This window comes from Rhinoderma darwinii, chromosome 3, assembly GCF_050947455.1.
Source record: "Rhinoderma darwinii isolate aRhiDar2 chromosome 3, aRhiDar2.hap1, whole genome shotgun sequence".
In the NCBI taxonomy this organism is placed as follows: Eukaryota; Metazoa; Chordata; class Amphibia; order Anura; family Rhinodermatidae; genus Rhinoderma; species Rhinoderma darwinii.
In genome coordinates, this window is record NC_134689.1 from 110989350 (window position 1) to 111001819 (window position 12470).

The 12470-nt window shown below is 44.9% G+C and overlaps 1 protein-coding gene across 3 annotated transcripts in view; it reads left to right on the forward strand.

Annotated features, from left to right (window-relative positions):
* Window positions 1–11602: 11602 nt before the first annotated feature.
* The window catches only part of P4HA2 (prolyl 4-hydroxylase subunit alpha 2), a 98441-nt gene continuing 97573 nt past the window's right edge, over window positions 11603–12470 (forward strand). Inside the window, exon 1 of one of the 3 annotated variants that reach the window (XM_075856558.1) lies at window positions 11603–11828. The gene's annotated coding sequence lies outside the window, so the exon portion shown is untranslated. The remainder of the gene's footprint in view (window positions 11829–12470) is intronic. The other 2 variants (XM_075856557.1, XM_075856556.1) reach the window with 2 other exon arrangements.

Below are 12470 nucleotides of genomic sequence, written 5' to 3' on the forward strand. Positions count from 1 at the left end.
AGAACACGCAGTGCATCACAGCTTGCTGTGTTTGGGGCTGCGTAGCCGCAGACTGGTCAGAGTGACCATGCTGACCACTGTCCACCACCGAAAGCACCCACAATGGACATATGAGCATGAGAAGGTGTTCTGGTCTGATGAATCGGTTTCATTTACATCATGTGAACGTCAGGGTGCGCCTGCGCCACTTACCTGGGAAAGAGATAGCTCCAGAATGCACTATGGGAAGCAGAGAAGCCGGCGGAGGCAGCGTGATGCTCTGGGCAATCTTCTGCTGGGAAACCTTGGGTCCTGGCATTTATGTGGATGGAAATTTGGCACGTACAACCTGCAGAACAAGTACAGCCCTTTATATCAAAGGTATTCCCTAATGGTAGTGGCCTCTTTCAGCAGGATAAGGCCACATGCCACACTGCAAAATTTGTTCAGGAATAGTTTGAGGAACATGACAAAGAGCTGTGTTGAATTGGCCTTCAAAGTCTACATGTAGACCCAGCCTTAAAGGGGTTTTCATATAATCAATATTTATCACCTATCCACAGGATAGGTGATAAATATATTAACGGTGGGGGTCCGACCGCTGAGATGAACTAAGATGTGATCATTATTAGCTGGATCCTGCATGTCAGAGACTCACAGGAACAGCTTTCAGCCCAGCAGTCAGTGCAGCTGACCTGACGGAATCGGCTTTGACGGCAAGATGCAGCTTCTATGTGTACAGGATATAAGACCTACAGGGTATGGAGTTCAATAAAAACACAATAATGTTTTTTAGAAAAAATACAGACTTTATTCACAAATACAAAAAATTATTAAAAGATGAGTCATGCAAAGCATGAACAAGGCGTCCCTCATTGCAGGGAATATGTATAGACAGAGTATATAACACATGGGCGTAAATTGAGCACAAAGTTTTGAAAATGCATATTAGCAACTGATCATGAACTATAACGGCTGCTGGTATAAATATAAAGTGAACTTGTTCCTAGATAAATCAAGTATGTTAACATTACATACCCATGTGGTTTGTCCTGCAGGAGAGAGACGCCAAACCCGACGCGTGTTTCGGCGGAAATGCCTTCGTCCGGGGGTGGCGTCTCTCCAGTGGGGACCTCCATTAAAAAGTAGATTCAGCCAATTGGACCAAGGAAAGGCGTTAACATCCAAAACCATGTATGTGCTGGTGTGGGCGTCACACACCAGGTGTGGAAATGGCCGGGGATGTGCCTCCGGCCGAGCGTCATCAGGGTGGGCGGGGGTCAACGACGTCTGACGTCGTTGAGCCACGCCCACCGATACAGACGCCCGGACCGCAACACAGTCCAGCCGCTCCCCCCGGCATGAGTGCACAGCTCAACATGCCTGAATATAAGGTAAATATAAATAAAGATATGTCCGATTGACTGACTCATGGAGAGAAGTACTGAGAGGATAGACTTTTTTTTATATAAAAAACGCAGCAATACAGTTACAATTATGGAAATATATGGGGTAACATGGCAAAACATATATTGTGAATGAATGAATGAAAAGGCAGGATTAGACTAATGATGCAAACCAAGTGACAAAAATATATATAATATACAAAAAAAATGTGTCAAAATGTTAGTAAACTAATGAATGAAACAGCCGTGAGAAGATATATATATATATATATTAAAATAAATTAATGAATAAATGACAGTAAATTGATAAGTGTATGTATATATGAGAACCTGCTCATATATAAAAATAGTGAATGGATGTGTGTAACACCAAATGTGTAACCCGATAAAGTGTCCCACATTTATTATCCATATGTAACAGAAATCTGATAAATACCCATATTGATTCATCCATCCATAGTATCAAAGAAATATATATCCATGCATATAAAGGTGAATAAATATATATAAAGGAGTATATGGAATGTGTGAATCTCCATGTAAAGTAATAAACATATGCAATATTTCACAAACACCAAGATATAAATAGAGATAATATATGAATAAACAAAAATAGTGTGAAGGAAAGGCAGATCCAGCACTCAATTGATAAAAAGTTCAATTTTATTAGGTCATGTTAAAAAAGGGGATAAAACTCAATCCCGGGACCACGCTTACGCGTTTCAGACCACTAGGGTCCTTAATCATAGCTTGCTCTAAGCAGATAAAATTCACAAATATATAGTCAAGAAAATCTATCATGTGGTTAGTTTGGGCTGGGTTTAAACATTTTAACCCTGTCCAGTCAGTACCAAAACTTGTGTCGTAATTTTCTCTTGGTGTTTGAAATCACAGAATTATACTATAGGAGTAGTGTAAATTCTCACAGATAGCGCATGAATAAATGACTGACTGATGTTTGACGTCAATGCACACCTGATATCTAATTAATTAGTCCACTAATATACCAGGCCTTTGTCAAGGAAATGTAACTAAGAGATGTATATACACTCGTTTGATATATGTATTTTTTCCTTCTTTTGTGACAGTCATTTATTCATGCGCTATCTGTGAGAATTTACACTACTCCTATAGTATAATTCTGTGATTTCAAACAAATGTTTAAACCCAGCCCAAACTAACCACATGATAGATTTTCTTGACTATATATTTGTGAATTTTATCCCCTTTTTTAACATGACCTAATAAAATTGAACTTTTTATCAATTGAGTGCTGGATCTGCCTTTCCTTCACACTATTTTTGTTACTACAACCTGCTGTCGACACAGGATTAAGCTCAGGAGGATCTACGAGCACCCACAGCTTCTTGGATTTTTATGCCTATTTAGGTATCAATCAAGCTTTACACAAAACGCATTGAAAAAAACGCATTGGAAAAACGCAACTTGGTTATGAGGTGAGCAAAACTTTAGGTACAATCTTTTTCACTTTTCATAATATATGAATGCATAATTGATGGTAATAAAGTAACATGTGTATATGTGCACACAAATCAAAATTGGTATAATGTATGTGTATAAATACATGTATATGTATATACACATATACACAGGTACAAAATCCAATGAATAAAAAGACAGAAAAAGGGGGGGGGGGGGTTATGTATATTTTTGCTGCAAAGAAGAATGACGAGGTATAGATGTTTCTTGTCTAGATTCCTCAATATTTTTCCTTTCTCTACTCCTACTTCCAATGTCTCCATGTAGTGACGTCACTACCATCTATATATAGCTGAAAAATGGAAGTCGTTAGAAACACTAAATGGCATTACAGATAAAAATGTACATTATACAAATATTAAAAATGACCCACTGGCAGTCAATGGTCAAAGGAATGGAGCGAAATTCAAATTTTCATTGAGCCCAAAGGGGCATAAGGTCCCCAGAGTCCAGATCCACTTGGATTCGCATTGCACCAATTTTTTAGATATTTCACCCTTTCTAATGTTGGGTTCAATGCAATCGATGCCTCTCACTTTTAATTTCGTTGGATCACATGCATGATGGACTTTAAAGTGTCTGGCTATAGGTTTTAAGATTTCTAGTGTATCTATCTCTGCTGCTCCCAAAATATCTCTCACATGTTCTCTAACCCGGACCTTGAACTCCCTTGATGTTAGACCAGGGGTGGGCAAACTTTTTGACTCGCGGGCCACAATGGGTTCTAAAATTTGACAGAGGGGCCGGGCCAGGAGCATTTGGAGGGAGTGTTTGGGCCGGATATACTAAAGCATTAAATGTAGTGTGTGCAAACCTCATAGCACAGTAAGAACACTACAACCCAATTTATTAACTGTCTTTCAAATGTGAAAAATAGCCCTTATCAGTTAATAAATTTGTCTCAAGGAATATGCAAGATATGGCATTTACATACTATTTCGCAGATACTGGGAGAAGGAAATGTAAATAGATTAAAATAACATACGCACTGTGATTTATCAAGAAAAAAGTTCTGTTGACTCTGTAAATTAGCTGCCAACCTCTGAGCAGTAGCCGCCCGTTCTTGTGTTGACTGCTTGCTAGCATAGTTTGCATGCTTCGTGGCAAAGTGACGGCTGATATTGTACTCTTTGAAAACCGAAGGGCTTAATGGTGACGTGAAACGAAGTGAAAATTAAAGTGAAATAAAGAGAAATACGCGCCACATTAACCCCTTAATGACCGGGCCATTTTGCACGTTAATGACCAAGGATTATTTTTTGTTTTTCCACGGTCGCATTCCAAGAGTCGTAACTCTTTTTTTATTCCGTCGACATAGCCGTATAAGGGCTTGTTTTTTCCGGGACGAGTTGTATTTTGTAATTGTACCATTTTTAGATGCTTATAACATATTGATTAACTTTTATTAACTTTATTTTAGGAGAGAATTGAAAATAAGCAGCTATTCCAGCATTAATTTTCACGTTATAAATTTACGCCGTTTACTATGCAGCGTAAATAACATGTTAACTTTATTCTATGGGTCGGCACGATTACAGGGATACCAAATGTGTAAAGGTTTTATATGTTTTTTCTACGTTTGCACAATAAAAACCCTTTTAGAAAAAAATTACTTGTTTTTGCATCGCCGCGTTCCAAGAGGCGTAATTTTTTTATTTTTCCGTCGATGTGGCCGTACGTGGGATTGATTTTTGCGGGACAATGTGTAGTTTTCATTAGTACTATTTTGGGGTACATAGGACTTATAGATGAACTTTTATTTTATTTTTTATGGGGGGAATGGGAGAAAAGAGAGAATTTTGCCGTTGTTTTTTGCGTTTTCTTTGGACGCCGTTCATCCGGCGGTTTAATTAATGTGTTCATTTTATTGGTCAAGTTGTTACGATCGCGGGGATACCATATATGTGTATGTGTGATTTGTTTTGACCGTTTTATTAAATAAAACCACTTTTTGGGGCAAAAAAGTAGTTTTATTTGACTTTGACTGTAATTTTTTTTATTTTTTTTTTCACAAACTTTATTTAACGGTTTTACTTTTTTTTTTTTAGTCCCACCAGGGGACTTCACTATGCGATATGCCGATCGCATATATAATGCTTTGGTATACTTCGTATACCAAAGCATTATTGCCTGTCAGTGTAAAACTGACAGGCAACCTATTAGGTCATGCCTCCGGCATCGCCTAACAGGCAGATGCTGAAGGCAGACCTGGGGGTCTTTGTTAGACCCCCGGCTGTCATGGAAACCCGACGGCGACCCGCGATTTGTTTGCGGGGGCGCCGATCGGGTGACAGAGGGAGTTCCCCCCTCTGTCAAACACATTAAATGCCGCTGTCACTGTTGACAGCGGCATTTAATGGGTTAAACTGCCGGAATCGGCGCGTGCTTCGATTCCGGCAGTTGCAGCAGGAGCCAGGCTGTGTATAACAGCCGTGCTCCTGCCGCTGATCGCGTGGGTAAACTGTCAGTACCCGCGCGATCACAGGACGGATATATCCGTCCTCCTGCGCGAACTAGCAGCTGCTGAGGACGGATATATCCGTCCTTCGGCGTTAAGGGGTTAACAACGGTCAATGTGTTTTGAGTGCGCCATCTATTGGGAAAACGTGGGCATTGCAGGGAAAGGGGAAAAAAAAGGAGGTTTTTACTATTATTTGGACAAGTTCGGCGGGCCGGATTAAAAAGCCTAACGGGCCGTATGTGGCCCGCGGGCCGTAGTTTGCCCATGTCTGTGTTAGACCAATGTATATTTTGGGACAAGGACAAGTGGCATAATAGATTACTGCTTTTGTTCAGCACGAGATGGAATGTGTGATGGTAAAGGTTTTCATACCCGCTGAATCTACAAAAGAGGTTGCTCTCTCGATATTGGGGCATGCGACGCAATGTCCACATGCCTTGCAGCCCCACTTTGGGCCCTTAGTACCGAATGGGAATTTCGAGTTCCTACGTTGATAATGGCTTCTGACTAGAAAATCTTTAAGATTTTGTGATCTTCGAGCAGAGATGCTTGGATATTTAGTTATATATTTTTCAATTGTGGGGTCTGTAAGTAAGATTGGCCAGAATTGTTTCATTATTTCCTTCATTTGAAACCAACGTGAGTGGTAATCGGTTGTAAATCTTACCTGTGATTCAGACTTGTTTTTTGGTTTAGGGAATAGAAGGTTCTCTCTTGGGGTGTTCTTGGCACGATGATAGGCTTTTTTAATGGATCTTCTACTATATCCCCGAGCCAAAAACCGGTTTGTAAGGTCATAGGCCTGTTTTTCAAAGACTTCAATAGAGGAACAGATCCTTCTGATTCTCAAAAACGGGCCTGTTGGTACTGCTCGTATGGTCTGTTTAGGGTGAGAGGAAGAATCATGGAGAAATTAATATTTTTTGTTTTTTTTATGTGTACAGGATGCATAGAAGCTGTATATTGAAAAGTAAAACTTATTTCTTAAGGGGTTGTCCGAGATAAAATGAGTATGTGTTAATGCTTGTGCCATGTCGGGTACGTGGACCCACTGGACTGTACCACCTTGACGGTATGGCAGCTGGCCAACAGGACACGGGTCACAGTCTATAGTTCGTATAGTGTACCTGTGGTAGCTCGGACAGTAGTAAGACAGACTCGGCTGGGACTAGGCAGCAGGCAGGCACCAGGCATGGTATACAGCACAGCACAACTTCAGCTCAACACGGCACTTGACCAGGATAGCACGGGATACAGGTTACAGGTAGCAATAACAGGAAACACTGGGAACTGGGAAACACTAGGAGACCATTTACTTAGACAAACTTAGGGGGGATTCACACGAGCGTGTATTCGGTCCGTGCGGGCCACGTGGTTTTCACGCGGCACGCATGGACCAATACAAGTCTATGGGGCAGTACAGACAGTCCGTGCTTTTTGCGCAGCGTTTGTCTGCTGCGCAAAAAGCGCGACAGGTTCAATAACTGCGTATTTCGCGCATTACGCACCCATTGAAGTCAATGGGTGCGTGAAAACCACGCAGGTTGCACGGAAGCACTTCCGTGCGAACCGACTGAAACAGCGCACCAGCTGTCAAAAGGATGAATGTAAACAGAAAAGCACCACGTGCTTTTCTGTTTCCGAACATCCAAACGGAGTGTCTTTGCGATGAGCGAAGCCGGACAAGCGAACCGAACTTCACCGGGTTCGGCCGAACTCGTTTTGGCCGAACCCGGCAAAAAAATTATCGGTACGCGACGTCAGGAGATAGTCACTGTCCATGGTGCTGAAAGAGTTAAACTGTTTCAGCACCATGGACAGTGACTTCAGATCATAATATACATGAACCTGTAGAAAAAAAAACGAAGTTCTGACTTACCGATAACTCCCGGCTTCTTCCTCCAGTCTGACCTCCCGGGATGACAATTCAGTCCAAGTGACAGCTCCAGCCAATCACAGGCCAAGCACAGGCTGCAGCGGTCACATGGACTGGCGCGTCATCCAGGGAGGTGGGGCCCGATGTCGAGAGGCGCGTCACCAAGGACGCGTCACCAAGGACGCGTCACCAAGGCAACGGCCGGGAAGTTCTCGGTAAGTACGAACTTTTTCTTTTTTTTCAACAGGTTTTTCGATATTGTGTTCGGCATTCACTGTCGAGGGTGCTGAAAGAGTTAGCTCTTTCAGCACCTTGGACAGTGACGGGCGTCGACTAGCCTCATCTCTATGATGGCGGCTGCGCGAAAATCACGCAGCCGCGCATCATACACGGATGACACACGCAGCTGTCAAATGGTTTTTGCGCGCGCAAAACGCCGCGTTGTTTGCGCGCGCAAAAACGCAACGTCCGTCTGTATCTGCCCTTAAGGTAAGACAACAACGCTCAGGCAAGGCAGGAAGGGGCTGGGCCCCTTTTATAGTCCAGGGTGCTCATGGGCTAATTTTGACTTTTAACTCAGGTGTGCGCGCTGGCCCTTTAAGAGCGGGCACGAGCTTGCGCGCGCACCCAACGGGACCCGGCCGAGGTAAGTGGAAGTGAGCGCTGGCGTCTCCTGAGGAGGAGGCTGGGGTCAGCGCTTGCAGATCCATGGCTGCGGCCGTCACGAGATGAATGAGCCTGACGGCCTGCGGCCATGGGCATGACAGCTTGTAATATATTAATATAAATACATTTGTCATATACTTACATTTTCCAAAGTGGCCCGGTTTACAGATCTTGCCGTGGGGTACTTGACGGGTGACGTCACTCTCCGGCCGCTGTGTTGGTCTTCAGTTTTTTTCCGGGTATACGACACGTCACTTGTGATGTGCCGTGTATGGGCTGGTCTGCTGTACAGCCCGTAACTTGCATGCGCGGTCCCTGCTGTTCTCGAGATAACAGCAGGGACCGCGCATGCGCGTTACGGTTGGTCAATGTACTTCTATAGGGCTATTCATACAGCCGATTTTTTTTAACAAACCGTTTTTGCCCGTTTTCACGGATCCCTCAATAGACTCAAGTCTATGAGGGACCTGTGAAAACGGGTCCCGCACGGATGCAGATCGGCCCTGAAAAACGGCACCCATTCGTGTGAATAAGCCCTAAGTCTTTCCTCTATACTTTTGATTTTGGTGGCTTTTTTTATTTAGTGTGATTTTGTTATGTACGCCAGAAAAAAAGATCATGCTACATTTTGATAAAAACGCCACTGACCCCAAAAATGCTACAAACCAAATGCAGCCTTTCTCATATTTTACCATCTGGCCACGACATTTTTTGGGGGAAATCCACATGCTAAAACATGCGGTGAAAAAAAAACACAGAAAACACGACTAAACGCTGTGTGTGAATCCAGCCTTAGGCTCTATTCACACAACAGGGTCCGAGTGTCGACCGATAAAAATTGCCATATTGGTCAGTTTTTCTTGGCCGTTTTGCATCTGTTCCGTTTCCGTTCCGGGCCGTGTTTCCGTTTTTAACTGACAATTTTGATCGGTTTTGCATCAGTTCTTTTCCCTGTCCGTTTTAAAAATGGATGAATTTCATTTGTACATTTTCTGCCCTTTGTAGATCATGTTACACACTACCCTTTGTAGATACTGCCCCAGCCCCCCTGTAGGCAATGCTACACAGCCCCGCTGTAGGTAATGCCACACAGCCCCCTGTAGGTAGTGCCACACAGCCCCTCTGTAGGTAATGCCACACAGCCCCCATGTAGGTAGTGCCACTCAGCCCCCCTGTAGCTAGTGCCACAAAGCCCACTATAGATAGTGCCACATAGCCCCCTGTAGGTAATGCCACACAGTCCCCCTGTAGGTAGTGCTACACAGCACCCTTGTACATAGCCACCCCCCATATATAGAACCCTCCCCCATAGATGGCAACCCCCTACCTTCCTGTAGGGGACAGCTCCAGAAGAAGTCCCTGACTTCACTGTCCATATATGTCCTGGAGCGGAATCACCAGCCACAGCACTGGGGATTCCGCTTCAGAAGTCCCTGACGTCACTGTCCATATATAAGCAGTGAAGTCAGGGACTTCTCCTGCAGTGGAATCACCGGCCACAGCTTCGGCCGAAGCTGTGTCTGGGGATTAGGGATTCAGCTCCTACATGGAGCAACAAAATACCCTCCTCCTCACATGCACTTCGCACTGCGAGGAGGAGAAGAGAGCGAGCGAGCATCAGAATGCACGGCAGTCACTCGGATCATATCCGAGTGACAGCCGTGCTTTACACGGCCCCATAGACTTCTATGGGAGCCGTGCGGCCGGGTGAACAGCCCAAAATAGGACATGTTCCATTTTTTGACAGCCCGGTTTACTGGGCAGTCAAAAAATCGGCCGTGTGAATAGCCCCATTTGGGGTCTATTGTTCCTACTGCGGCCGTGTGATGGCCGTTCAAAGAACGGCTGTCACACGGCCGAGAATGCCTGTCGTGTGAATAGGGCCTTCGGCTACATTCACACGACCATGAAAAAAAATGGCCATAAAAACTGATCAACTGCCATTTTGCATCTGTGTGTCTCCAAATTTTCATCCATTTCCAGTCCGTCTGTCCGTTTTTCATGGTCGTTAAAAAAACTGATAGATTTAATTAGTTGATTTAAATGGTTTTATTATCCAAACCCCCTGAAAACACCACAGTTCCCATGTAGATAGTGCTGCAATGACCCTGTAGATAGTGCCACACAGTGCCCACTGTAGATAGTGACATAGCGCCCACATATAAAATGCTAGTGCCCTCATAGTGCCCACGTAGATAGCACAACAGTGTCCCCTGTAGTGTCACACCCCCATATAGTGACACAGTGCCCCTGCAGATAGAACCCCCTGTAGATAGCACCCCCCCACACTGTAGATAGCACCAACCCCCACTGTAGATAGCTCCGCCCCTTTGTAGAAATCAAACCCCTCGTAAATGACACCTCTCCCTGTAGATAGCACCCCCATGTAGATAGCACCCCCACATGTAGATAGCATACCCTGTAGATAGCGGCGCCCCCGTAGATAGCACCCCCCCTGCCGTAAATGGCACCTCTCCCCTGTAGATAGTGGCACCATAGCTCCCTGTAGGACCGGAATCCCTCTGGCCGGGGATTTCACTCCTAGAGGGAGCCCCTGATGTCTCTGTCCATATATGGACAGTGATGCCAGGGGCTTCACCAGTAGCGAACTCCCCTGGCCAGAGCGTCGACCAGGGATTCCGCTCCTACAAGGAGCTACAGCGGCGCTATCTGGGGGAGGGAGTGCCATCTATGGGGGGGGGGGGGGCGCTATCTACAGGGTGGTGCTATTTACAGGGGGTGGGGTCAGAGGGAGACAGGATCCCCAGCCAGAGATCTTGTGATGCTGTGGCCGGAGACTCCACAGTTGAAAGCCCGACATCACTGTCCATATATGGACAGTAATGTCAAGGGCTTCCCCGGGCTCAGCGCTCAAATTAGCGCGGTGTGCGGGGAATCCTCGGCCAGGATCAGTTTTCACTGGCTGTTACAAGGATTGATTCCTAAAAAACGAACGGGAAAAAATTATCTATTGACTTCTATGCGAGCCGTTTTTCACTGTCGTGTGAATGTGGCCTGAATGTGTATTCATATGAGTCAGATTTATTGGCGTTTTTTGCAGCGATAATCATGGCAAAAGAAGTCACAAAAGCTGCTTGTGTGAATACGCTCATTGCACAGATTCTTCAGACTCTGATGATCATTATGTTGGGTAATGATAATCGCCTCTATTTACATGAGGCAACATTTAGGGCGCACGTAGCGTAATTGCTGCATCCAGAAAAAACGCAGCAGAATACAGTAGCAGCAAAGTGGATGAGATTTAACAAATCTTATCCACACGCTGCGTAAATATTCCGTCCAGAAATTGACCTGCGGTGCTTATTTTTCGGACTGCAGCATGTCAATTCCTGCTGCAAAAAGTGGACAGAATTGCTGCGTTTTTCAGAGGAAATGTCTCCATCTCCCAATTGTGGAGAACGCAGCAAAATCCGCACCATTTTCCGCTGTCAAAAACGCAGGAAATTGTGCGTTTTTACCTCAGTGGAGAGTCTGCTTTTTTTTTTCAACGGAATTGCGGACAAGCCCTCATGTTCGGAATCTCTATGTATAATATCACAAATGCAGAAGTTCAAGGTGAATGTAAACTGGCCAAGTGCCCGCTCAGCTGCCAGTGATGCTCTGTGTATAACATGGGAGGTATATGGAGGAGGGTGGGAGAGTATAAACTTCCATGCTGGCAGAACTACACAGACTCACCCCCTCCCTCAGCGCACATCTGCACACATAGCAGCGACACGTATGTACACTACTCCAGCGGCGGCGTGAGCCCCTGCACGACCCGCACTAAGGGAGGCGGGGCCGGATAACACGTGACCCGGGGTCGGGCCGCCAGAGAAGGTGGTATTCCCCTGCACACAGCCTGCCATAGATAGTATACGCTGTGCGCACAGAGCTGCCAGTTACACCGGGACCTGTGTATGCTGCGTCACTCCCTGCGGTAAGTATGTGACATGATGGGACACTGGGCTGGGTTCACAGTACTGGAACATGTCAGAAAGTTCTCATGTACACCACCGCCTCCATGTCCTGGTTGAGATCCTCACAGGTTTCACTCCATGGGAATGTAATAGTCGTTTCTAACGTCGCTACATTCACTTAGCTGACTTGTACCATACAGTGTCTGTTTACATTGGTCTGATTGAATAGGTCCATAACATGCCGGTGTAGTAGAGCTGAGTATGTCATAGGGTGTGATTTATTAGTGCAAGTACGTTAGATTTCTGCTGTAATCTCTGGAATGGTCTTCATACTGAACTTTATGTATTATTAACCCTCCCCCCTCTTTAAAGAGACATAAGTGACAGTTGTCAAAAAGTGGAGTGAGGACTTCCATGTCTATAAATTCGTTTATTGGAAGTTATCGGCCACTTTCCTGGACAGGTATAACTTATCGTTGTATTCTCCAACAGACGGTCGACATATTAGGGAACATGCCGCACAGTCCTGGCATACTGGTTTGTATTGGCAAGGGTGCCCCATCATTATAAAGTAATGGCTTCTCTACGGTTTTCCATTGGATTGCAGGTTCTATGGAGGGGCAATCACTCTGACTAATCCTCCTCTATTGCCTCAAATTGTC